The sequence below is a fragment of the Rattus norvegicus genome, chromosome 18 (genome assembly GCF_036323735.1).
Source record: "Rattus norvegicus strain BN/NHsdMcwi chromosome 18, GRCr8, whole genome shotgun sequence".
Classification (NCBI taxonomy): domain Eukaryota; kingdom Metazoa; phylum Chordata; class Mammalia; order Rodentia; family Muridae; genus Rattus; species Rattus norvegicus.
In genome coordinates this window covers 3367178-3394794 of record NC_086036.1, presented here as the reverse complement: position 1 = coordinate 3394794, position 27617 = coordinate 3367178, and the positions used below count along the sequence as shown (strand labels likewise).

The 27617-nt window shown below is 47.4% G+C and overlaps 1 protein-coding gene and 1 pseudogene across 4 annotated transcripts in view; one reads left to right on the top strand and one right to left on the bottom strand.

Annotated features, from left to right (window-relative positions):
- The window catches only part of Cables1 (Cdk5 and Abl enzyme substrate 1), a 106276-nt gene that overhangs the window by 61162 nt on the left and 17497 nt on the right, over positions 1-27617 (bottom strand). The window lies entirely within an intron of this gene.
- Slc25a19-ps1 (solute carrier family 25 member 19, pseudogene 1) lies at positions 13084-14081 on the top strand (annotated as a pseudogene).

The following is a 27617-nucleotide window of genomic DNA, read 5'->3' as shown; positions in this document are numbered from 1 at the left end:
GAATATAAATGTATAAACATACACATCTATGCATGAAAGAACGATTAAGGAGGAGAAAGCAAACCTGGAGGGTTCTGTGAGAGGATATGAGGAAAGGATGGGGAGGGGAAATGGCACCATTGTATAGGATCTCAGGTAATACACGAAACGTGAAAAGAAGGGAGATGGCTTGGTAGGTTCAATGACCTCTGCCCCTGATGGGAGAATGAGCTCCACAAATTTGTCCTCTAACAGCCACATGTCCTTGGTGGCACTTTTGCACCTTGCCATGCTGCTGCTGCTACCACCACTGCCACCACTACTACTAATATTAATAATGACAATAATAATAATAATAAAATTAAAACAAAACACAACAAATTTAGTCAACAGCTGTCTTCAGTGGTGCCAGGCCCATCTTGCTTGCCTGTGTCTTGACCACACCCCTCAGGGACAGAGCCTCTGTGGTGGTGACTGCACAAGTAGATGACGGGTTTCAAGCTTCAGTTGCCTCCACATGACAAAAAAAATACCAAGATGCTGCTTCTAACACGCAGGATCACTGGGGCACTGAGATTGCCTGAGCACCAGTGATACTGCCAAGAATTCAAATATTCATCATTTGTCCCTAGGAACTGACGGGTATTCGATTTTGAAAGCATATCTTATCATCTGTGTTGCTGTGTCTGTCCTCATGTGTACATGGGTGCATGCATGTGGAGGTGCGAAGGTGTCTTACCCAGACTGAGGGTCATGGGTTTGGCTATGCTGGCTGGCCAGTGGGCTCTGGGGAGCACCTGGAGCACAGGACCGTCAGCCAGCCGAGCTTCTGCCATGGATGCTGGATATTTGCATGGCGAGTGTTTTAACCTGAACTCTCTCCTCCTGCCCTCAAATCTTACTAAAAACCTCAAGATCACTAGGATAGTATTTAAAAAGTTAGTCCCGGGAAGCCCATGACACTTCCGAGAACTGGAAACAAATGATTCTTCGAGGGCAATCCTCAGAGGCGGGAGACAGTAAATAGTGAACATGATCACGCACAACAATAACGTTTTTGGGTTGTTGAAGAACTGCAGGTCGTATGCCCAAATCCACCAGTCTAGTTTCTTTTGCCAGGCTGAATAAGAACCAGTCCTAGTTAACTCGAAATATCTGGTAAGATACAGCCAGGAAGAGTTGGTGGTAACTTTAAATAAATCTATCTAAATGAAGACCACTTCACAGCCAGTAATTTGAGGGAAGAAGGGAAGATCTGATAACTCAGGAATAATGGATATTCAATTTTGCCCCATGGTCCCTTCTTTTCCTGAGTGGGAAGAGATTCAATCATTTATGTACCTGTGTCTGTCCACACACGTATGTGGACGTCCACACACGTATGTGGATGTCCACACACGTATGTGGATGTCCACACACGTATGTGGATGTCCACACATGTATGTGGATGTCCACACATGTATATGGATGTCCATACATGTATGTGGATGTCCATACATGTATGTGGATGTCTACACATGTATGTGGATGTCCACACATGTGAAGACAACCTTGGGTGCTGTTCCTCAGGAGAACTACACATTTTCCCCCAGGCAAAGGTGTCTTACTAGAACAAGGATTCACAGGCCCTGGGTACGGGGCCTATCGTGTGTTAACGGAATATACAAAGATACCTCCCCCACATTATACACCCAGTTTTTTTCTTTTTTAACTTTAGACTGCTTTAGCTTAAGTTGTCTTAGATGTTCACGTGCCAACTGCATTAAGTGATCTCCTAAGATAATCCTCACTCTCTTGGTGACACACAGGACAAACAGCTTCATTGTGAGGCTAAAACACTGCACTTCTATCCACACCCACCTCACTGCCACACCTCATCAGCGGAAAGTGGTACATATCTCGTGCTACCCAAGCTTTTAAGATAGAAATAAAATAGTAACAGAGGTGCTCACTTAAACAGTGCTAGATACAACACAGACACAAGCAGATGTGCGTCACAGACACCAGAAGTCTCAACCAATCCTGCTGTGCTCTGAGCCCCGCTTCGTAGAACAGCATTTTGGGGTGAACACTGAGGAGTGCTTTGCTGAATGTGATGTAACCACTGCTCCCCTTGAGGGCTGCCCTCCCTTCTGAAGTCACCCTTAGCAGGTCCCTGCAAGCTCTGTGGCCACAGCTACTGAAGATACTGGTGTCTGCCAGCCGGCTTACCCAGCATGGCTTACTGGCCTGGCCCATGCTTGACCCTGTTCTTTAGAGGCCGACCTTCAAACAAGAGTCCACAGAACCACTGGGGAAAATTCCACCGAAATCCCTCAAGCTCCTTCATCTTTTGAGAACACCTTTCACAGGGGCAGAAGGAAGAGTGGCCAAATGGCACCGGAATCAGGAGCTGCCCCACTCCCCCAGGCTCCTTCACCACTTTCTAGCTGCTTGCCCTACAAAGCCCAGCTGGTCCACAGAAGTGCAGATCCCAGTGGCACTCCTGTGGAAAAGCTACACCCAGCTCAGTTCTCCCACTCAGGAAACATGCTTGGAACATGTTGAGTGAGAATACATCTCCTGTACTGTTACAAGAACCTTCAGGTTGTGTTGTTGTTGTAAGATCAGCACACTGGGTATTTTCCTCGTGAGCTGAACATGTATAGTCACGCATGCAGATTATTTCATTATAAGGATTTTCTGCTTCCCACCCGCCAAGGCTTACATGAAAGCTTAACACTCAATTAGGAAGTGAGTCTCAGGGAGGCAACTAGGTCACAAGGGAGGACCCCTCAGGAATGGAGTGCTGCCTTTATAAAGAGGCCCCAAGAAAACACTCCAGTTCCCTTTCTGCCCCATGAAGACACGTGGGAGAGGAGTCGGTGACTCGGAATAGGGCTCTCGCCAATCTGAACTCCAAGTCAGCAGACTGGATTACAGACTTCCAGCCACCTGCTGTGAGGAAACAAGTTCATTTATTTATAAGCTATCTAGCAACTGGCAGTTTGTTAGAGCAGTATAGCTAACTGGACAGACAGAATCAGACAGATGAGCAGTCAGACAGTCCTAAGGCTTCAACTCTTTAAAGGGGAAAGAGAAATCTCAAACTCGAATGTTCACCTGTTCCTTTAAATCAGTGGGCACGGTTCCCTCATTTATCAATATTCTTTGAGACAGAGCTACACAACTGAGAAATGACTGCTACCAGCCTCTATAAAGGATAGTAGTCAGCGCCATGACAAACCACACCAAGTCTTGCACTTCCTGAGAAAAGGAGCTGGCTGCTGTCAGAAGGGCGCATTCCATGAGCTAGTCAGTATTCAGCTCCACCCCTTGCCATGCTAGATTGTAGTAACACCTCCCTCACCCTCTGACCTCAGGGCCCTGCCTGGATGAGGTGGTTGAGGGTGGTGGCCGGCCAACTTGACCAGCGGCTTCCAGCCTGCATTTTCTCCTGGCTAAGCACACTACCGGACCGTCCCTTTATCATAGGCACAGTTGGCCAGCAGAGGTCTTTGTGTATTTTAATGACTGAAAGAATACTTAGCCTTGGATCAAAATAGCATGCTACTCTACCAGCCGCAGATAACAGAGCAGCAAGGAGCAAGCAAAGCACTCTATGCTGACGCCACCAAACCGAAACGTTTATGACTAGCAGGCTGAGCATGCACCTACAGGTCCTCTTCCTGTCTAACGATCACAGCGAGGACCTACCACGCCAGCCACATCGACCCCAGTGTGGTTCACACTTAACGTCCACGTGCTAGCCAGCTTCCTGAAAGCCTCGTCACTGTGCACCGAATGCCAGACTCTGATCAGGAAAGGAGCTGCCACTACCCATGACAGTCTATCTGCACATCTGAATACACCTACAGGAGCCAAATTACTCCTGATTACACACTCACAGCTCATCTACAGGGAAGTCACTGTATACCCCAAGCACCGAGAGACGGGCAGAGTAGCCGTGTTCTAACACTTTCGTCTGCATCCACTGGTGGCTTACGAGGAAGTGGCTGTGGGTAGGAGAAGAGAATTACACAGTAGACAATAAGGTCAGATACAGACCTGGAAGAGGAGGGCCTAGGACCAGCATCCCTGAAGCATCTGAACAAAAGAGGGCCACTGTCCCATTTCTAGGGTAGAAACAGCTGCCATCTATCCAAAGGAACTGTCCAGGGGCAAGTGGGCTCCACGGTCCGATCATTCTGAACGGCTTCTTAGTGACCAACAGTGTCGCTGAGAGAGTGAGGGGAAGGCAGAATCCATATGTGGCCAGGGCAGCTCAGTGGCTCTCTTAGAAAGACAAGGCAAGGTAGTGAGCACTGCCCAAGGAGTGGAAATTCAGGGCCCACGAGTTAGAACCAGTCTGAGATGTACTGGACGCTGACATTAGTACTAGTACTAGTACTAGTCTGTGTCCTACGTAAAACAAGGAAGGTACCTTAAGCCAACCCACTCGAGCCTATCTACACACTGGAATGCCCCTTGACATGACTTGGGCCGGCCTCCAGAGAGTTTTACTTGTCTGGCTTGGCTGAAGGGATTCTTTTTAAAACCATCAGGGGATTCTAATGAGCAGGACAGTTGATCCCACTAAAGAAGGTCACCTCCAACATCCTGCTCTGGTCAAGAGTGAGTGACACAGTTAATCCCCTTACTCTCCTGTATCAGCACACGTGGACTGGAAGTGATTGTAGTCAGTCGCTGAGCAGAACTGTCTCGTTCATCCTTGCAGGGAGACCTTACAAAGGCCAAGGAGCAAAGGAAAGCAGGCCATTTAGCATGGAGAACTGAGGCTAAGGAGCACCCGGTGAGTTTCTAGCACAAATGGGATTGAAGTACCTACGCATGTCTCTGTGTGTGTGTGTGTGTGTGTGTGTGTGTGTGTGTGTGTGTGTGTGTGTCTGTCTGTCTGTCTGTCTGTCTCTCTCTCTCTCTCATACACACACACACACACACACACACACACACACACACACACACACACACACACACACACACACACAGGACCAGAAGAACAAGAACCAAAACACCAGCTTGGTGGACAGGTCGGGACCTTGGGGAGCAGCCGGGCCAGACACTTCCTGCCTTGAGCTCCTATCTTCCTGCCTATGAGTTTGCACTATTAGAGGGCACAGTCATCTCTTCACAGGGGTGAGAAGTGAAGGCAGAGACCTTGGTTAATTACATAAATGGGTGGCAAACCAAGCACATGATGATCGCATCTGTTCAGATGGTTGTTGTAACGAAAAATAAATAACATGAATTTTTTAGTGTGTGCTTAAGACTATCCCAAGCATATAATTTATCTGCCTTAGAGTTCTGTCACGTGTTCATGAAATCTTCCTCCCCGCATTGCCCCACAAGACCAAAGACTAGACAGAGGTCTTCTGCCTTAGTTAATGTTCTATTACTCCGATAAGACACCACAACCAAGGCAACTTATAGAAGCATTCATTTAGGGCTTACAGCTTCGAGCGTGAGTCTCTGACCATGATGGCAGGCAGCATGGCAGCAGGAGGCAGGCATGAGCCTGAGCAGGACCTGACAGCTCCCATACTGACCCACAAGGGCCAGGCAGAGAGCTCGCCGGGAATGGCATGGGATTTTGAGAACATCAAAGCTGACCCCCGGTGACCCACCTCCTCCAACAAGGCCACACCTCCTAATTCTTCCCAAACACTTCCACTGACTGGGAAACAAGCATTCAAGCATATGCACCCATGGGAGCTGTTCTCTTTCAAACCACCTGAGCTGCCTAGGACAGGGGTGTGCCAGCCTCTCCTGGGTATTCCTGGGTATTCAGCGACCAGACTGAGCAAACAGTAGGTATTCAATCAGGCCTGCTGGCTACAGAACTTCATTAGGCAGAGGGGTATTCCCAAACATCTCTCTGTATAATCAGTGAGCAATGTTGGATGTCTGAGTCTCCATCCTGTTTCACAAGGCCTAGAACCCACTCTTGGAAAGTCTCCCACTGCTGAATGAGGAAAGGTGGGTCTGCATAATGCAAAATCTCATCTTTACCCTACAAGCCAGGAAAGCTTGCAACCCCAGGCTTCGTAACAGAATCAAAGGCGTTAAAAGCTTCGGGCCCTTGGGGTGCTCAATAAAAAATGCTTGAGGCTTGCCAGCCTAGAAGCCAGAGCAGGACTTTGGGCAGCTGAGAAGTTCCTTTGTACGATTTGGGAAAACTTCTTATTTACTGAGAACAAGCCTCAAGCCTGGGCTCATGCACCCTGCGTAAGAGAGTCTTCACTCTACAAAACAGTTGTATTGTTCCCAAAGCATGTGCACATGCCCGCGTGTATGTACGTGCACACACACACACATACACACACACACACACACACACACACGCACGCACGCACACACACAGCTGCCATTTGTCCTTGGTTTACTGTGGAAGCTGCTACTGAAAGGAGCCCATAAGTACAGAGCTGTATATAAACCTGATCTGGTATCACTCATGCGTCCCTTCTGAAAATGATGCTTTGCAAGGACTAGGCTCTCAAAGCAAAATCTAAACTGGAGTGGTGGCATTGCCTCCTTCTTTTTCTGAGGGTTTTCTGCTGAGGGCCACAGCCCTCTGAGCTCGTCCTGCATTCAGCAAGGAAGTTAAGCTCTTATTGGCCTTGTGCTACAAAAGGACCTTTGGCAGAAGTCAAATCACTTCCCTGAGACAGGACTTAAGTTGCAAAGCGAAATGGCCTTTTCTGGCATTCATCAAATGCATGCTTTGCCCGATTGCTATAGATATTAAACGTCATCCAAAGTGTTCCGAACTGAGCACAGCCTCCAGCTGCTCACCTAGTAACAAGAGTGTAAGAAGCCACAGGGTAGCTGGAATCTACAGGACACTGATGTTCTGCATGTGCTGGGTCAACAGTTTCAGACCCAGCCAAGCCCATGCCCTCCCCGCTAGTCAATCACTGGGCAAAGGACTCCGAGCTGGCTTACTGTGTGTACCAACCTCCTTTCTAGATTCCAGCGGACTCTCCTGAACTCAGAGCCATGCCAAATACAGACAACAGTGGTTAGAAACTCCCAAGGGCTATTGGACTCCTCATGAAGGAAGAAAATCAGGTTCGGTTTTACAAAAAAGAGAAGGTACCTCAGGGAAAAGTATGCTAACTAATTATCTGACACCAAACAGTTAGCCCTGCAAACATACAAACAGGTGACATTGGACTTAGAAAGTTACATTTAGAATATATATATATTTCTATATATACTTAGAATATATATTATATAAAATAACTATGAAAATGGGGGCCATGAATTTGGCAAAGAGGAGGGGTATACGGGAAGACTTGGAGGGAGGATAGGGAAGGGAGAATGTAGAAATTATATAAGAAAGTCTTTAAAAATCTCAAAGTTGGGGCTGGGGATTTAGCTCAGTGGTAGAGCGCTTACCTAGGAAGCGCAAGGCCCTGGGTTCGGTCCCCAGCTCCGAAAAAAAAGAACCAAAAAAAAAAAATCTCAAAGTTTTTAAAAAAGAAATAAGTGGTTAGGATTCTAACTTTTAAAAAAAATATAACAAGCCAAAAAAATTATTTCAAACCCATTTTTTAAGTCTCTAGCTGACGAATCAGGCAAAGAAATCAAATTAAAATCAAAACGCCAAGAGCCATCAACTGGCTTGTTCAAATATGATGTTTCTACACTGTTGTAGGTGGGTTAAAAAAGATTTCAACTGTCACTAGAGAATACAAACCGTGCGTGGCTGGTTTTTTCTTGCCTGAAGGTTTCTCAACAGACTTGCCAAACCCTAGAAAATCAAGGTGTGAGGTTGCACTAAGTGCTAGCTGTTTAGGTCAGACAGCTTTGACAGGATTTACGACCTGGCCAGACATTCACTGTCAGCCTCTGCAGGCTACTCTGTGTACCCAGGCTCTGCAATGGGACACAGGACATTTGTGGAGTGCCTAGATCGCAGTGAATGGGCGTGTCATCGGAAGCACATAGTGAGTCCCTCTGGGACGGGTTCAAACCCCTCTGACAAGGGGCTGAGAAACAAGTAGACAAGGCACTGTGTCACATTGAAGGCATATGCCCAGTTCCTCAGCTTTTGGTTTTCGGATTGTTGTTATTGTTTTGTTTCATTTTGGGACAGCTAGCCTGGGACTCCCAGCAATCAGTTTGCCTCTGCCTCCACAGGACCAGGATTAAAAAGCGTGTGCTCTGAGGCCTGGGATACTTTTGAGTCTCAGGAACTCCGGAGGCTGGCAGAGCGAGGGTCACTGGCTGTGAGCTACATCGCTCAGAGCTGCAGAGGAAGAAAAGTTCCTCCCTCGATTGGAGGACACAGGCTGGTCAAACGTGCAGAGGGGTCAAACTAGGAAAAGCAAATGTACTGGCTTTAAAAGTCAGGGTCAGACAGGCCTTATGGATAAAGAACTCTACTCTTTCTATGGAACATACCGGATTCCCCTTTGATGGCAGAGATGACAAGTGGGAGCCATGACAGGTCAGAGGGTAGGAGGGAAACAGTAGAGAAGGGAAAAGCATTCGATGAGACTTTAGGCTAGAGTGGCCTGTAAAGACAAGGGCTTGAACGAAAATCAAGTAGTAGCTCAGCGGCAGGACAGGAACGACCCAGGTGAGTGTGAGGCATGGAATGCCTTGGAACAAAGTCTAGTCCCAAGGAGGAGTGGAACACAAGCCCAGGAGAATGGTTAGGCCAGCTCTAGATTTTCTCAGAAGCCGGTTTCATTCTGTGTTCCTCTTGTCACATACCTGATAATGGCCTGACTCAGTGCTGGGGAAGCAGCCCGTTTCAGTGAGGACTTCAGCATTAAAAGCTTGCATACACGCAGACATGCACCCATGCACACACATCTCTATCTCTTAGCTCCTGGTAGGACATGTCTCTTTTCTGAGGAACCTTCATCAGCAGCAACTGATTTTAACAACTCTGAAACAGCACACAGTTATTTACAGCAAATCTGAAATCGATGGAGCTCTGTAAATGCTCATTTTTTAGAACCATTCGGATTACTGCAGTGCAGTGAGCATTGCGTATGCTTCTTCCCCACCCCGAGTTCCTATCCAGGGATATGGAGTGTTCAACTCCTTTCTGCAAACCGTTTGTAAAGTAAAATGCCTGCTTTTCTTTGGCTTCTTATGTTTATCTCTTTTTGCCGAAAGCTGAACAGGGACCAGGCACTGAAGCATTGGTCTCGTAAGTGACTTCAGGGGAAAAGATGCTCCAGGTGACCTAGTCCTGGTTCTAAAGAATTGGTAACAACCTCTGTTCTTCCACCAAAATGCTACCTTCATCCTCAGACACAGCACAGCGCCCCTATTCCAGGTAGCTACCCTGGGCATTTTCTAAAGTCCCACAGTCTCTGGAAGTGCTAGCTCCTAAGAGCATGTGCTCTGGGTGACTGTAATCTTGTAGTTATCTCCAGCCTGGCTACAGGTACCTTAAGGATGGGTAATTTGGTCTTCCCTCAGTGACGAGCACAGTGTATATACAGGCTTTCGATAAATCTTTAAGCACAGCATGAACAACTCAGTGGTCAGAGCTGGAGAAGAGAAGCAGGATGGGGTGGGACAGTCCTGGGGAGTCAGAAGAGCTTCGTCAGAGAGGGCTGAGAACATGGCTCAGTGTTAAGATAAAAAGCTTGGCATACCAGCATGAAGACCAGAGTTCAAATCCCCAGCACCCATATAAATGCCATGGTGGGTGTAGTGGCCTGCCAGCACTTGGGAGGAAGAAACAAGGGGTTCCCTGGAGCAAGCTGGCTCACCAAACTGCTGAACTAGTGAGCTCTGGTCAAGCAAGTAAAAGTGCAAAAAAAAAAAAAAAGTGTGCGTGTGTGCAATTATATTCATTCTCTCTCTCTCTCTCTCTCTCTCTCTCTCTCTCTCTCACACACACACACACACACACACACACACACACACTTCATCACACCTGCAGAAGGTCAAGCTATGGTAAAGTGAGGCCAAAGTCCAAGCTTGAAATTTACATGTCAGCTGAGACACTGGTGTTCAAACTTTTTAGGGGGCTGGGGGTAGAGCGCTTGCCTAGGAAGCGCAAGGCCCTGGGTTCAGTCCCCAGCTCCGAAAAAAGAACCAAAAACAAAAAAAAAAAAACAAAAAAAAAAAAAAAAAAAAAACCCCAACTTTTTAGGAGCTAAATGCTTCCCTACCCTAAACTAAGTGTTCCGTCAAGTTCCAAAACATAAAACAGATTAGATTAAAAACAGTTCCAGGCTAGGTGTGGTGGCACACGACTGGGAAAAGCAGACAGATCTCTTGAGTTCTAGGCTAGCCTGGTCTATGTAGTGAGTTCCAGGACAACCAGGGCTATATATGTAGTGAGACCCTGCCTCAGAAAAACCGCAAAGCAGCAACAGCAATGCCCCCCAAAGCCAAATAAAAGAATTCCAAACTTTATAAACACAATTGCTTCAATATTTACCTAGGGCTCAATCATGGCTATAAAACTTCACATTCCTTGATATTTAAATTATTTACTATTTATCTGTATGAATATTTTGTCTGCATGTATGTCAGTGTACCACATATGCACCCGGTGCCCTGGGAGGCCAGAGAGTGTATATGTGCCTTGGAATTGTGGTTATATATGGTTGAGGCATCATTGGGTGCTAATAATTGAATCCCATTCTTCTGGAAGAGAAGCCAGTGTTCTTCACCATTAAGCCATCTCTCAAGCCCCCTCTTTTGATCTTTAAACAAATGTGAAAACACCTGAAGGCAAGGATGACCTTTTGTTTGTTTCCTTTGGCCCTGTTTGTACAGTAGGGGAATAATCTCTCTTGGCAAGGATGAGCAGGTACCAGCGGTAACCACTTTCAAACATCTTAAGACCCAATTCACTTTAGTAGATGGGAGAAGAGGAATTAAACTGCATAAATTTCACCTACTCTTGCAACATGAGTTAATTAGTGCATAGTTAGGTAACACACAGGTCACTACTGTGTCAGGCTTTGCTATGTAATAGTAGGGTTTATTTAATTTTGCTGTAGTTTAAAAACACAATATACAACTATATATTTGTTCTAGTCATTTCAGTGGCTGTAAAAACACAATGATCTCCCCTGCTCACCAAATGCAATTCAGGAAAGAAAGGATGCTTACTTGGTATATAATTCCAATTATCACCCAGCATTTTGGAAGAAGGCAGGAACTCAAACAGTTTGCCACAATCATATTCACAGTCAATAGCTAAGAGCTGCCTATTTGCACAGACATCTCTCTCTACTCTTACAGTTTAGGTCTAGCCTAGGGAATAATGCTACCCACAATGGGTCGGGTCTTCCTATATCAATGATCAAGAAAATCTCCCACAGATAAGCCACAGGCCAACCAACTTGGTCTCAATCAAGATGCTCTTTGCAGATGATACAGGTTGTAGTAAGTTGACATTTAAAACTAATCTTCAGAGTGTGTGTGTGTGTGTGTGTGTGTGTGTGTGTGTGTTATATACAGAAGCTCATTTAAGTATTCCCTAACATGTTACGTTATATAATCAATAGTTCCATTGCTGTAGATAAACACAAACATGTCAACATAAAAACTCACCAGGAATTCCTGGATGCTCATAGCAGCACAATTACACAAGTCCATGAGCCCAAGAACCGGTGGATGTTCAATAAAATACAATGTTAATCAGCCTTCAGAAGAAAGGCTCATCTCAGATAAAGTCCTGAGATGTGCTACAAAATGACCCTTGAGGCTATCCTGCTAAGATACAGTAACTAGGAATCCATCGAGATACAACGTCCAGGACAGCAAATTCACAGACGGAGAGCAGATTAGATTAGAGGTTGCCAGGGAACAGGGACTATCAGTGACTACAGGGTTTCTTTAGGAGGTGATGAAAGTTTTCTAAAATCAGATTGCAATGACGGCTATATAATGCGTGAGCGCACAGTAAGTGTAGCATTCACTGGATTTAGCAAGCACATGGCATGTGAAGTTTACTGCAAAAGAACTGCTAAAATATTTATGTAGGATATATGAAATCTATGTATGCACAAGACACACACTGAAAACAAATTAGCCATCTGTGGGACTCTACAAGCCTTTGCTGAGACCTTCAGAATGCCACTTGGATAACTTCAGGTGGAGCTCAGTTTCTTCTTACTGGAACGATGGAGACTTAGAGGTTGCATGGCTTGCTCATGTTAGAGGTGAGGGCAATAAAGATTAGGGACTACTGTAACACTAATGGTTCCTCTGCGCCCTGGGTGATGGGTTGAATGTGCCTAGGCCAGGGAGTAGCACTATTAGGAGGTGTGGCCTTATTGGAGTAGGTGTATCACTGTGGGCTTGGGTTTTAAACCCCTCATCCTAGCTGCCTGGAAGCCGGTCTTCTCCTAGCAGCCTTCAGATGAAGATGTAGAACTTCTTCAGCCATCCTTCCTGCTCCACCCCCTGCCTGGATGCTGCCCTGCTCCTGCCTTGATGATGATGGACTGAACCTGTGAACCTGTAAGCCAGCACCAATTAAATGTTCTTATAAGAGTTGCCTTGGTCATGGTTGTCTGTTCACAGCAATGAAACCCTAAGACAGAAAGAAGTTGGTCCCAGGGACTGAGGTATTGCTGTGATAGGCCTGATCATGCTTTTATTTGGAAGAATGTAGATTTTGGGACTTTGGGTTTGGAAAGCAGTGGAATGCTTTTTCTGAGGCTTCCTAGTAGGAATGAGCTATCTTAATAGGAATATGGAAGACTTTGTTGCTGAAGGTGATTTGAACTGTGGAAGCCTGGCCTTAGAGGTTTCAGAGAACAATTTCAGTATGTGGCCTAGAGACTTGTTTTTGTGGTATTTTCCTGAAGAATGTGGCTGCTTTTCACCCTTGTCTGGAGTCAGCCTGAGGCTAAATCTAAGTTGAAGAAAATCAGATTAATTGCTTTGACAAAGGAGGTCTCAAAACAACCCAGTTTAGGCTCTGTATTGTGGTTTCGTCTCATGGAGAGTGTTTTTGATGAAACAGCTTAAAAAGAAAAAAACAGGCAGTTAAGTTTCGCTGTTGGGCTGCACTGAGAGGGAGGGAGAGCTAAGGAGCCGGGCCAAGACTGAAGTGTCAGCTTGTTACTCCTGGACCAGAGGCAGGGATGGTTGGCTATGGTGCCAAAGGCAATGGTGGAGGTGGTGGCGGCAGGATCAGTGTCAGGATTTGTCACTTGTGTCCTGATCAGCCTTTCGAACGTCATCGAGATCTGTTTCCAGCTCCAGATTGAACACCTGTGTCCAAGTGACCCCAATGCCAAATACCACAGAATCTTCCAGGCGGCCAAGCATATTTTGTAAGAGGAGGGTCCAAGAGCGTCCTGGAAAGGACATGTTCCAGCCCAGATTCTGTCCATAGGCTACGGAGAGGTCCAATTTTTGGCCTTTGAAGAACTGACTGAACTGCTTTACCGAGCCAACTTGTAATCAAACCCACCAATTCTCAGTGCACTTTGTACATGGTGGCCTGTCTGCCGGTACAGCCACCCTCACCGTGCACCCTGTGGATGTGCTACACACCTGCCTAGCAGCTCGGATCTATAACAATCTGCAAGAGGCCATACGGACCATGTATAGGACCAAGGGCCCCTTCATCTTCTACAAAGGCTTGACCCCCACCATGATCACCATCTTCCCCTCTATGGGCCTGCAGTTCTCCTGCTGCCACTCATTATTGAACCATGCCTATGACTGGGTCATACCTACAGACAGAAGCAAACAGGGAACCTTAAAAACCTGCTTTGTAGCTGTGGATCTGGAGTCATCAGCAAGATCCTTACATATCCCCTGGACCTCTTCAAGAAGCCCCTACAGGTGGGTGGGTTTGAACATATCCTATCTGCCTTTCGCTGGCTGCAGAGCTATGGGGACCTCCTAGACATCTCCACACAGAGGTTCTTCAAGGGTCTGTCCCCAGTCTGATGAAGGCTGCACTCTCCACTGGCTTCATGTTCTTCTGGTATGAGCTCTTCTGTAACCTCTTCCATTGCATAAGGGGGGAAGACAGTTGTGAGGCAGGAGGGGCGTACGGTCTACACTTGGAGGCACCTCCCCCAACAAGACTTGACTCTGAGTTTATACCAAACAATGGCTACAGCCTGGTTGGCCTTCTAGGCCAGCCGCCATGAGCATGAGGAGTCATCCAGAGCTGCAGGCAGAGAAAGCAGAAGAAGGCAAGGGCCTTCTGAACAGAACGAAGAGAAAAGGGAGTGCTCTCACTGTAGAAAGAAGGTCGTGGGGAAGGAGACTGGTGCATCTCACCTCTGACCACCTCAACCCGAAAGGAACTGGCCATCTTTTTTTTTTTCGTAGTCCTGATTTTGGGGAGAATACTTCTAAGTCCTGGAAGGACCATACTGGAGTGCAGACAGATGGGGTTGGGCTCTTTGCTGAATTCTAACCTCCACAACTTGGTCTGCTTTTACTGCCAACTTATTTACTAGACATTAAAGTAAAAGGAGAAAAAGAAAAGAAAAGAATACAATATATGGTTCTAGTATTAAAGGGACACTAGGAAGTAGAATCCTAAGGGAATGGCGACCTCAAAGTAAGTTCAGGCAAAGTGGTGCACTTTTAATCCTAGGAGACAGAGCCATGCAGATCTCTAAGTTCAAGGTCAATCTACAGAGCAAGAGCCAAGACAGCCAAGCTTAGGCAGTGAAGGAGCTGGAAAACAGAAAGCTGGTGATAATGTAATAGAACAAGGGGGCCATGTTCCAGCTCCTGAAGGCAGCAGAACTCTGCAGCTTCAGCCATGTGGCTCTGGCTTTACAGTCAAGAGGAAAAGGAGACTCCTGGGACAATTGACGCTGGTCAGCTGGAGCTGAGGAAGAGATCAGCATCACTGAGGTGAAATCTTCTGGGAAGTGTCTTTTGGGAGCACAAAGAAGTTGTGCTCCAGAGATAGTCAAGGTTCTACCTCATGCTGCAGCTGGACTTGGTAATGTGTAAGAGTCACCCCCAGGTGGTACTGGGTTTGAAGGTATGAAGGGATCTCACAGAGAACAGCTGAGGCTTGGCACTGTGAGAGGCCATGGAAGGCCATTGGTGAAGGTACAGCTTCGGTTACAGCTGACAGCTCAGGACTGAAGGGGCCACGCAAAGATGTTGAAGCTTAGCACAAGAAGGAAGCCTATATGAGAGGCTATTGGTGAAGCCTAGCGCAGCATTTAAGAGTCCAGTGTATTGGAGATGCCAGTACCATGGGAGGATCACCAAGAACAGAAGCAGCAGCGGAGTGGAGTCCACCAGAGTCTAGAGTGCTACAGAGGACAGAGCTGGAGAAGTGAAGCCAGCCCTTTTGAGAAGCCCAGAAGATCATGTGTGGATCCCAGATATTGGAACAAGAAGCTGTAACGCTGAGGTTACCTTGGAGAACCCAAGATGTTTGAGATGCCAGAGCCGTGGGCTATCTGCTGAAGAAAGCTAATAGGGAGTGGAACCAGCCTGGGAGAAAGAAGTTTGACGCAGTCAACGAAGATGGAGGAGGAGTTGGAGACCTGAAGACGGCTTTGGTATCAGAGAGGAGATGTAGCGTTTGGAGTTTGCCCAGCTGCTTTCCTGTCTTGCTTAGGGGATTACGGTTAAGTGATTGGATGACTCTCAGAAGAGACTTCGAACTTTGGACTTTTACCCTTGTTGAGATTGTTATAGACTATGGGGACTCTATGTAGTTTTAAATTATGCTATGCTTAGGTGTGGCCTCCCTAGACTCTTGTGTCTGGACAAGCTTAAGGGGGCCAGGGAGTGGAATGTGGTGGTTTGACTATGCTCAGCCTAGGGAGTGGCACTATTTGGAGCTGTGGCCTTGCTGAAGTGGGTGTGTCACTGTGTGCTTGGGCTTTAAGACCTACGTCTTAGCTGCCTGGAAGCCAGTCTTTTCTATTTGCCTTTAGAACAAGATGTAGAACTCTCAGCTCCTCCAGCGTCATGCCTGCCCGGACACTGCCATGCTCCCACCTTGATGGTGATGGCCTGAACCTCTGAACCTGTAAGCCAGGCCCAATTAAATGTTGTCCTTATAACAGTTGCCTTGGTCATGGTGTCGTGTCTGTTCACAGCAGTAAAACTAAAACTAGGACACCAAGCAAGCTGTCACTGTCCCCATCACCACAGATGCACTAATGTGCACGGTTTCAGGGTGAAGCTATGAAGAGAAGAATGAGAGACTTTGGTCATTGTTCTAAGCACCACATACTGGTTACAACGTTCCTTAATGGTCACCAGACAGGGCTTCAGATGCAGGTTAGCATTAGAGGAGTATGGGACCTCAGGTTCTAATGGTGTGGGCAGCAGATGGGTGTTCCACACCTGTAGAAACTTTTGCCTGTGTTCTGTGGGGCCCAGGCCAGGCTCCACCACAGTGGTTCTCAGCCTTCCTAATGCTGTGACTTTTAATACCTCTCCTGGTATTGGGTGACCCCATCCTTAAAGTTATTTCATTGCTATTTTATAACTCTAGTTCTGGTTATGAATCATAATGTAAGTATCTGATATGCAGCCCCTGTGAAAGGGTCATTGGACCTCCAAAGGGGGTTGTGACTCACAGGCTAAGTCCATGTCTCTAGAGCGACAGTAAGTGACAAGAGAGCTGAGAGGAAAGCTGAAAGACAAGAGTGGGAGATAAGACCCACATCTGGAAAATGGGTAGATACCTAAGAGTTGCAAGGAGAAATACCACTTAGCCATACTCAACGGAAACATGGGGATTGCAAGATGGGCTTTAGGTAGCTTTACCAAGAAATTGGCATGTCTAAAAACAGGCAAGGCAGAAAAGAACAGCACACACCATGAAAAGGGCTCCATCAACCTCCTTCTGCTCTGGGGTTAAAAAAAAAAATCACCAGAAGTTAAACTTTTCATTTGTTTATGAGCCACACGTCCTACTGGATCAAGCACCCACTACAAGGCAGCAGGGGCACAAGGACAGTGAATGATCTGATTGGCAGACGCAATTACAAGAGAATTAAAAAATAAACTAGAGTAAATGCTGTTCTCTAGGTGCCAGAGGCAGGACAGGCCCCCAGCCCAGCCTGAGGGTGATTACATGGAGGTAATCCAAGACTTCCTGGAAGCTGGTGTGGGGATGAACCTGAGTCAGGTCGTTAACCAGGGTGGGAAAATCATGCCCAGGCACACCTTGAGTGTGCATTGCGCACACAGACAGACAGACAGACAGACAGACAGACATACGGACGGACGGACGGACGGACGGACACACACACACACACACACACACACACACACACACACACACACCATAAGCATTATCAAATCTGTGTGAGAGTGCAGGAGTTTGTTTTCTGTTCTTGTTTTCCTTATGGGAAAGGCTCTCAACCTTTCTCCTGCAAAGCACAGCTGCCCCTGCCTCTGGTTCTTGTTTCAAGCTCGGTCTGGGTTTTCAAAGCCCTTTAAAGGTGAGGCCTCGGAGCCCTGAGACATCAGACTCATCCTGACGCTGAACTGTGCCTGTTAAATAAGCTTGGGCTTTAAGGCCTTGTACTCATCGGGAACTCATTTGTCCTGAGTTCATAGAACTCTCGGGCCTCGGTGTCAGCTATTAGCACAATGAAAGCGTGCTGAAATGTCGCAGGTCAACTAGGGAGACATGGAACTCCTACACCGGTAAGGTTCAGAAACAGCCCTGTCCATCAGTCCCTCAGGGGGCAGGTGTGGCCCCTCCAGGGGGCAGGTGAGGCAGAGAAGTCATATTTTTCATGTGGTCACACAGTCCTTACTTAATACAGCACTTAGGTTTTAAGGAGGGCATCGGAACCAATCCTGTGTTGGTTCCTCAGGGGGGATGAGATGGATGTATCAAGCCTTCTGCTACGAGTTGACAATGTAGTGCTAACTTCTCAGAGCATCTCAGTGTGAGCGCCCTTGAGTTTCACTTTGCAGATGGAGAAAGTGAAGCTCCCACAGGGTCAGAGCCAAGAGCCAAGAGAAGGGATATGTCTGAGGTCCCGTTTTTAAAAGGTGCACACGCTGTGCCTTGCAAAGCAGCCCTTCAGTGTCTCCAGGAAAACGTGAGGGCTCTTTTAGAGAGAGGGGAGCTGGCAGGGACAGAAGGCTGTCTCACCATCCTGTCCCCTCACTGGGGCTTGCTGCCCCTTCTGATAGTGGCTCCCTATGCTGAGTCAGTCTGAAGGCCAACATAAAGAACTCATCCAGGCAAGACTCACTCACCCTGCAGGGAGCTGTCTATACTACACAGAGAAGCAGGCCCTAATCATTACGGGAGATGATTAGAGTCTGTCTGTGTCTGTGTCTGTGTCTGTCTCTGTCTCTCTCTCTCCCTGTCTCCCCCCCACACACACACATGCGCACACAGACATGCGCACACAGACATGCACACACACACACACACACACACACACACACACACACACACATACTGTCTACGTATTTATAGAGAAATAGTACCATGCTTTGATAGATACCATGATCAAGTCACATAATTAGCATATCTACCTCTGCAAACATTTGGTTTCCAAAAGTGTCTGAGAGTCTCTGAGTATCACACTACTTCAAACCCCCTTAGTACTTACTCCAGCGCCGATCTCCCTTCTGCTCCTTTTAACGTCTTGCCATTCCTCCTAAAGTTTGCTTCAAAAGAAGCGAAGCTCTTTCCAGCCGCGTCTGCCGAAAGCAAGCTCTTCCACCTTCAGCTTCAAAGCTGTTTCCATTGGAAGTGACTTTGCCAAGGGGGTTGGGGGTGGGGGTGCAATCTAAGCTTTGCTCGGGTGAGAAGAAATGACTGGGGTTAAGCAGTAAACCTAAGAATGCTGGGCTGCTGGGCTGGGCTGGGCTGGGCTGGGGATAGCTTTACCCCTAGAGTTCTGGGGTGCCACCATCAGAGAGGCAGCTGTCTTAGAAGCAGGTGAGAGATGACGTGTGCTCCACGATGTGATCAAGTCTGTAGGAAACTGCAGCCCAGTAGAAAGACTGTAGCATGGGAAGCTAAATAATTCTGCTGGGAGCTGCAGCAGAGGGCACCGGATGATCCAAGCAGGGAATTCAACACACCAAGAGAATGGGTGAGCTGTTTTCCTCCAGGCTCTGCCACAAGCCTGAGCCACAGTGCCGCTGTTCATCCAGATCTGCTATGGTGAAACATAGTCATGCTTACCATTGTGACCACGTCCAAGTGTGCTGCTTACTGGGACTGAGGCATGCACGCACACTACCGCACAGCCCTCGCTACCATTTATCGCCTATTGCATCGCCCCAACCCCTCTGTACCCACCAAACACTAGTTTCCCATCTCCTCCAGCCACTGGCTGCCACCCTAACACTTCCACAGTTTCATCTGACTTTAAAAGACAAGGGAGAGAGGTGGAGTGGCTGTCTGTCCTGGGGCGACTCCCTTCTTCTGAAGGCTGAATGATACCCTGGCATGGGTGTCACCATACCCTAGGCCTGCCACTCCAGTGAACACGTGGCTTGTGTCCACCTTTTGGCTGTCAACAATGCTGTGGGAAACACAGGGGGACAATACTCACACTCCCCCACCCACTTTCTCAGGACAAACTGTGGCATCAGTGGGTGACCTCAAGAAGCCTCACTAGTGAAAGGAACAGGGAGGGACAGCCTCAGGAAGTCCACTGTCTTCCTTCCCAGTGATTGATGGCATCCTGGGAGCCATTAGCCTACCTTCTCAGTCATGTTTAAGGGTGGTTGTAAATGTCGAAGCTGACCAAGAGCTTGTATCTCTATATTATCAGGTTCCCTTTCCTCCCATCCTCCAGTCACACCTCCAGACAAATGTCCCCTTTCCTTCAAGAAGGCAGGACCACACAAAGACACCTCTAAAAAACTGAATGCAAGCCCTGGGTTACAGTCATCCCTTCTGTCCTTCTCTCAACATTCTCTGCAGGTAGAGCCCCTGGTGGCCTCTGCTATGTCTCATCTGTATCCCTGCACTGGTAGGGTCGGCATTCAGGTCTGGCTCTGCTAGGAGCTTATCAGTCCGTGGAGGACACCTGTGAGCCCTCTGCAGCGCACTTTTAAAACCACTAATAAAACTGCAGAGCGAAAGCACATAGTAGTCAGGAGAGACTCCGAATGGACAAATTGCTTTTGGAAAGCAGTGGCCCACAGCTGTACTCTCCAGAGTCTGAGGACTCCTAGGGTTGATGAGCACGGTGAGGCGCCAGCTCCTTCAGCCCATCTCGGTTCTCTTCACGATGTGGCTGCACATATTTCTCTCACACATAGGAAACGCCCATGAAGTCTCCAGAAGTAGCCTGGATAGACTTCATTTTTACTCAATTAAAGAAGACAGAATGGAAATTACCATAAAGCAAGCATAAAAAATATTAAAGCATGCTCCCAGGAGATTAAGGGAAATAATTTCCGCTGATAGCGATCTTGAGGCAAGTGAATCCTATCAGATGAATCAAGCGCAGGCACAAGGGTGATCAGGTTTCTATTTCCAGCTTTTTGTCTCCCGGTGAAGTCATATTCAGAGCTGGTTCCTACTCCTAGGTTTGCTTTGTTATAAAGTGGGCAGAAGAAACCACCTCCCTGTTCCAGAGGATACTCAGCAGCACAGACTGCAGGGCACACCGACTCTGGACAAGGAGCTGCTGCGGGCAGAACTCAGCCATTCCCAGCCACACATTGAATGGGACACAGGATGAGCACACTGTATCAGTTCATGAATAAAATTCACCCTCCTAAAGTGCATGCTGTCCCGTCTCTAATTTAAAAAACTACTTACGATATGTGCACACAATATAATTGATAGCGCCAGATCCACCCATGAGTGTACGTGCACTGGTCACCTCTAGAGGTGGTTTAATGGGTCACCTGACTCCACGCACAGGCCTAAGGAGAGCTGGCCCATTGCTAACCCTGCCAAGTGAAGTTCATTCCCCACACTGTTTCTGGGAGGTATGAGGTGGAAAGGGCCCCAGGGACTTCAGGAGAAAAAGTTCCTGAGGCAGTTCCACTTCCTTCCAGGAGTGTGCCGAAAGCTAACCAGGCTACCGATGGGGCAAGCATGATGCTTAAGAACTCCACCCCAGACCAGCAGAATGGCCTCTCAGTCTGGAGTTTTATTTTTTAAATAACATTCACATTGTGTGTACTGTGTGTGCAGAGGCCACCTGTATGTGTAGAGGTCAGAGGACAGATTCTGGCAATCGAGTTCATAGTGTCGTGTGGCTTTGCTAGTGATGTCTTTACTTGCTAAGCCAGCTTACCAGCCCAGCCCTAGAACTTGAGATGTGATCCAACTGGCTCCCTATGCCTCAGTTTTTCAAGAGAAGAATGGGATCGATCGTAAAGACACATACTACATACACACCAATGTTTTAAAGACACATACTACATACACATCAATGCTTTAGACACATACTACATACACATCAACGCTTTAGACACATACTACTACATACACACCAATGTTTTAGACACACGTACTACATACACACCAATGCTTTAAACATACATACTACATACACACCATTTTAAAGACACATACCACATACACACCAACGTTTTAGACACATACTACTACATACACACCAACGTTTTAGACACACATACTACATACACACCAATGTTTTAGATACACATACTACATACACACCAATGTTTTAGACACACATACTACATACACACCATTTTAAAGACACATACTACACACACACCAATGCTTTAAACACATACTACATACACACCAATGTTTTAAACACATACATCATACATGCTAATGTTTTAAAGTAATTGCCTTTAAATCTTGTTAAAGAAAACCTATACTGATGAACATCCATGTTGACATAGCAAAAGGTTGTGAAAAACCTATACATGCTCATCCATGTAGCTTCCCAGTCTGAGAAGACCCTCCGTCTCAGTGACTACAGCCTGCTTTTGGTGTTAACTGCCCACACCGACAAGCTGTCCTCCTGCAGTTCATCCCTGCTGGCCTCAACTGGACACACCTCCATGTCCGAGCCTGCAACATCTGTACTCCAAACACTTGTTCCTCCCAGCCCCCTTCACTGCCCCTCTTCCTCCACACGGTGTGACCCCTTTGTGATCCTCTTCACTCAACTTCCAAACATGCTCTTTCCACTTGCTGCCTCCCAAATCTTCTGACTCCATTTTCAAGCCCACTCCTAAGACCTCCTCACTACCAAGCTCCAGTGAGCCTTCCTCAGTGTCCAAGAGGTGTCTGCACAGATGGCTCTCACTCACATGCCAACCTCAGCCCCCTCCCTGCTCCCTCAAGTTGCTCAACCTCAGGAGAGCCAGGTCACAACCCCAACAGTCACTTCTGAAGCCCTTCACCGACATGGCCTCCTCAGTGCATCACCACAATCTTGTGTACTTCTGACCTTGAATCATCCATACTCTTGCCCACTCCCACTGACCAGGCACTGACCCTCCTGTTCAGCCTCCTGAGTTGCCAGTACGGGCAAAGCTTCAAGCCCATGACTCTCTCCTTGCATCCAAAAATGCTTCAGGGGTTGGAGCTGTAGCTCAGTTGAGAACACACTTCCCTAGTAAGCATTAAGCTCTGGGTTCAGTCCCAGCACCACCTAAAACCAGATATGGTGGTGAATGCATGAAGGTGGAGGCAGGAGGATGCAGTTTAAGACCATACTTGGCTACATATGGAGATTGAGGCCAACCTGGGCTACATGAGATCTGAAGTCCACAGGGCATGAACAGTCTTGTCACAGCTCCCTGATGCAGTCCCCCCCCCAAATGTGCTCTCTCAACTGCTCCCTGGCCTTGGCACCCCTTCCTCCACTCCTCACCAGCTGCCAGGAACTAAGACTCTTCTGAAAGCTCTCCCTGACTCCTCCCATGTGCCGCAGAGACTTCTCCAACCCTTCCCGAGGACAGCCTTTAAATTTAGTGTTCTTCTAGGACATTTAATGTGGGTTATATTTGTAATATAAATATACTGCACCTTAGGTTTATTTACGCCTTTGTCCCCTGTGTAGGACAGCATGTTTCCTGAGGGTAAGAATGGAGGGTTTTTTCCTTCAATGCCCTATGCCCAGTCTTTGGCACACACGTACAGACACACACACACACACACACACACACACACACACATGCACCCCAGAAGGAACCTATGAAGAACATCGTCAGGTCTGTGGAAGGACTTGGGATTTAGCTGTCTAATGTCTGCCTGTCTTTGTTCCTGGGTCTGCCAAGGTGTGAGCAAACAGCTCCCACTGCCACAATGAGGGCCCATGCTTTCCCCCAACCAGGATCCCCCGGAATGTGCCCACATAAGTCCTCTACCCCTCGGCTGTGAGGTAAGAGCAGGAAACACAAGGCCTCGTCCTCAGTCTGAGGTTCCTCTCTTGGTGAGAGTCCCTTCTGAATGAACCACGGCCAGAGTGGAAATGGCACTCACCACATTGCCAGGCTACTTGGGAGGCAAAGAGAAGCCAAATCCCTTTGAGCCTGGGAGCCTCATGCAAGACCTCAGTAAAAGTAAACACTTTGCCCCCAAATCCCTGACTGGCACTTTGTGTTGAGTGCTGTGCTCCCAGCCCTTAAGAGTCGCCCCCAAAGAAGGAAAATGAGTGTTCTTCAATGGAGTGACAATGAATGTCAACCACAGCCTGGGACAGCCCTTCTCAGGAGCCAACACAAATCAGATCCCACAGTTTTTCATGGCCTTTTGTTTTTTGTTGAGAAGAAAAAAAAAAAAAAACATGAAATTGGGTGGGTGGGGAATGGATGGGGGAGGGGAATAAACTCTAGAAAGAGTTAGGGGGTGGGAAAGAATATGATAAAAACAGTGTATGAAATTCCCAAAGTAAAAAATAAAAAAAATAAAAAATAAAAAGGCTCACCTTTGTGGCTTGTGTTTCAGTTCCATGACCTGAGCGCTCCCTAACCTCCCAACAGAGCTCTACTGCCAAGGACTAAGCATTCAAACACATGCGCCTACGTGAGACATTTCACACGCAACCCAGAGCAGTTACCTTCTTTACAACACTCTCTTGGATGTGTTCCTGACACCTGACCTTGCTGATTTAGTGACGAGCCCCCGAGCTCCCGGCACACCTGACAGGCCGTATGGGTGCTGCTGGGACATCACAGTCATCCACGGTGGTTTCCATGGCTTTCTACACACGCTCTGCCTAGCCTTGTCCCTGTCACGAACAGTCTTATGAAGAAACAACTCTGCCTGTATCTTTGGAATGGTGAGAGAGAGATAGAGAGAGATAGAGAGAGAGAGAGTGTGTGTGTGTGTGTGTTGCTGCGTGTTATGCGTGTGCTTGTGTATATTCACGCAGAGTGTAGCCAAAGTGTAGTCTCATAGGGAGGATAGAAGACAACTTCAGATGTCAACTCATGCCTTCCACCTGATTTGTGGGATCCCTTTGTCATTTAGAGGTGCAAATGCCAGAGTAGCGGTTCAGAAAGCTTCCAAGGACCTCCACCTGCGTCTATCTCCCATGCTCGCCATATGACTAGGACTGTGGGTGCACATCACCACCCCAGCTTTTTTTATACGGGTTCTAGGGATTTGAACTCAGGTCCTCACACTTGTAGCCTCCATTTTGCCATGTCTAAAGTCAAGCTTCTAGTAATCCATCAAGCTTCTACCAAATCCCTCCTTGAAAATCAGGGTATCATCGAAACCTTATCTGGGTTAATTTCTTCTTAGAAAAGAATATTTCCGGGCTGGAGAGATGGCTCAGCGGTTAAGAGCACTGACTGCTCTTACAGAGGTCCTGAGTTCAAATCCCAGCAACCACAGGGTGGCTCACAACCATCTGTAATGGGATCTGATGCCCTCTTCTGGTGTGTCTGAAAGGATTAACAGTGTACTCACATTAAATAAATAAATCATTAAAAAAAAGAATAAAAAAAAAAGAAAAGAATATTTCCAAGCAGGAGCAGACGAGAGTCCCGAGTCTCAGAGAGGAAACAAAGCCAGGGCCATGGGAAGTGTAACTACAGAACTGCCTAACAGATGTGCCTCTTAAAGAGGGCGTAAGAGTCAAACCCTCGTTTTCTTTACAGTTCTATCTTCAGATGAAACTTTTGAGAGGAATCAAGGCACCCCTGCCACAGCAGGAAAATTCTAATCTCACTGGGAGCAATACCCTTCTGTCTGGGTGCCTGTGTTAATTATTTATTCTTAAACTTAAACAGATGTCTTTTGCAGGCTCGTACAGTTGGGGTCATCTGACCGGATTCTATTTAGCAGAGCATCTCGCAACATCGCCCCAGGCAGAATCAACAGACGGGAAGAAAGAGTCTATTGTTCGCTTACAGAAAGTATATACACTGCAGAAAAATCCTCGTTTAGTCCAAGTCCACATAAAACCCAGCACAAAGGCCTATGCATGGGAATGGTGGCCTTTCCTCTCAAGGAAAGAGGGGTTTTCTGCAAACGGTGGTCCTGTGAGCATGCATTAGTTACACAGGCAGGTTAGGTCTGTCACAGGACAGGACAAATGACAACATAGGAGGAGCTCCTCCTTGGTCCACCTTGGGCTGGAAGGTGAGAGGACCCTCGTGGGATTTCCTAGGCTGCTCCACTGCAAACAGCTTACTGACTTGTCCCCCAGTACAGCATTCGTAGCAGTGGTGTTTCTGGAGGTACTCATTTTGTGCCACTCGGCTGTAAGAATGGGGTCAAAGACGGGGACAGCTGTGTGAGTAGGTTCTCAGAGCAAGGAAAAGGTCAGCGATTTCCTAAATTAGTACCTACAAAGGTATAGAGATGACCACATCCTTGTCATCGCTGCATAAAGGCAGCGATGGGTCTGAAGGCCAGAGGATGGGTCTGTCCCTATGGGCCCCACACACTGTGGCTCTCCCCTCTCTACACTTGTGGAGCATGAGCCTGTCTTAGTGCTGCTAAGGGAAGGAGAGAAACTGGCAGGCTGATTAAATATGCGTAAGTATATATTAAAGAGGGGGAGTTGGGGCAGCGCAGAATGAATGGTGCGCTCTTCTGTGACCTCCCATGGCCTCAATTCCTACTGCTGACAGTTCCACAGGCCCTGAGGGGAGCCCAGCAGGTGCCGGATAATAACTGTTCATCTGATTAGCTGCCCACTCATTAAAAAAAAAAATGACTCGAAGTTCAAACTGTAAACTGTAACAGTCAAACTGAACACACAAAGCTCGAAACAGGCTTCCCAGGCTCAGAAGTGACCCACATGGACCAAAAAGAGGCTGAAAATTTCAAAATCCTCCCTGGCCTGGTGTTGCGAATCACAGCAGTTCTGGGCCATTTCTGTCATTCCAGGTTGCAGGTGAGATGCCAGGCTCATCTCAAGCACTTAGCACACTCGGTATAGCTCGGGGCTAAAATACAGGGCGGGCACCTGCCGGTCCCTCACAAGGTTCTGAGCACCAAATCTGAATCCATGCAATCCAGCCTCACACTCAATCCTATTGGTTGGGTTTGTTGTTGTCTTTACTTTATAAACAGGAAACCAAGAGTCAGAAAGACGTGTGTGTGCGTGCATGTGTGTGTATGCAGACCTGGAGCTAGCCTCTTAGGCTAGGGCGGCACATTACTAGGGACTTGGGACTTGAGTGTCTCCGCCTCCCCGGCACTGGGATCACTGTGTGCTTCTGTGCCGGCTTTTTACACGGGTGCTGTGGATTCAAACTCAGGTCCTCATGCGTCGTCTTTGTGTCTCTGACCTCCCTTGCCAAGCACATCACAGGATGAGAACTGACTGGAGCCAAGTAGTCATGACCTCAGCTATGTGAGCACTCTCGTCCTTGGCTCCCTTTCCACAAAGGAAGAGGATGAACTCTGAAGGGGGCTGGGGAGGGATGAATGGGATTGGATGATGGCAGACTTTAAAAGAAAAGGGATGCCTTTTCTAGCCTCCATCCCCTGAAAACACAGCAATAAGCAGCCGAACAAAGTGCACAGACTCCTCATGACTCAGGCACGCTATGGGTTAGGCATGGAGCAAGCACGGTGCCCGGTACTAAGTAAATGGGGATATCCTGTCCCACGTCACAAGACAGGCATGTCACACAACTCGAGTGCATCTCTAACCACAGAACTCACCAGTAACTCCTCTACCAAACCCATGCTGTGCCCACGACAGGAAAGCACACAGTGGGAGTGGCAGTCATCCCGTGACCTGAATGTCAGAGGTGGTAGACAAGGTGACTGCTTTCCTTTCTGTTGACGACGACAAGCATGTGTCCTCTCCTGGTTCTCTGTAACCGGGTAATTCTTTTTCATCTTTGTCTACCCAGCATTTTCTTCTTCATTTTTCCAAGTTTTATCATAATTTCACTGAAATGAAATGGTCCAACCATAAGGCTAGTGTGTAGTTGAGTGTTACCAAGCACAAGGCAACTGGGATGTGCCCTTGGACATATGTGAGACCTTTTATTCAGGCATGAGTCACAGGGCTATCATCTGTGGGCTCAACCACATACCTACAGCATGTATTAAATAAGGGGTTTCAAAACACATGGAGACCAGGCTATGTACTGATGGAATGATAAAAGTATGATGAGAGAGACTCTCAGGAAGTCTGAGCCTGGTTCAGTATTCTCTAGTCAGAGTTCCAGCAGCTTTGCTAAAAATAAGTAAGAACAATGAGAATGCTTGGTCAGCAGGACTCTTACTCTAGAAAACTCACCTGTGTGGCATGTAGGCAGCTGTGAAGGGAGACAGAACATAGGCACCTGGC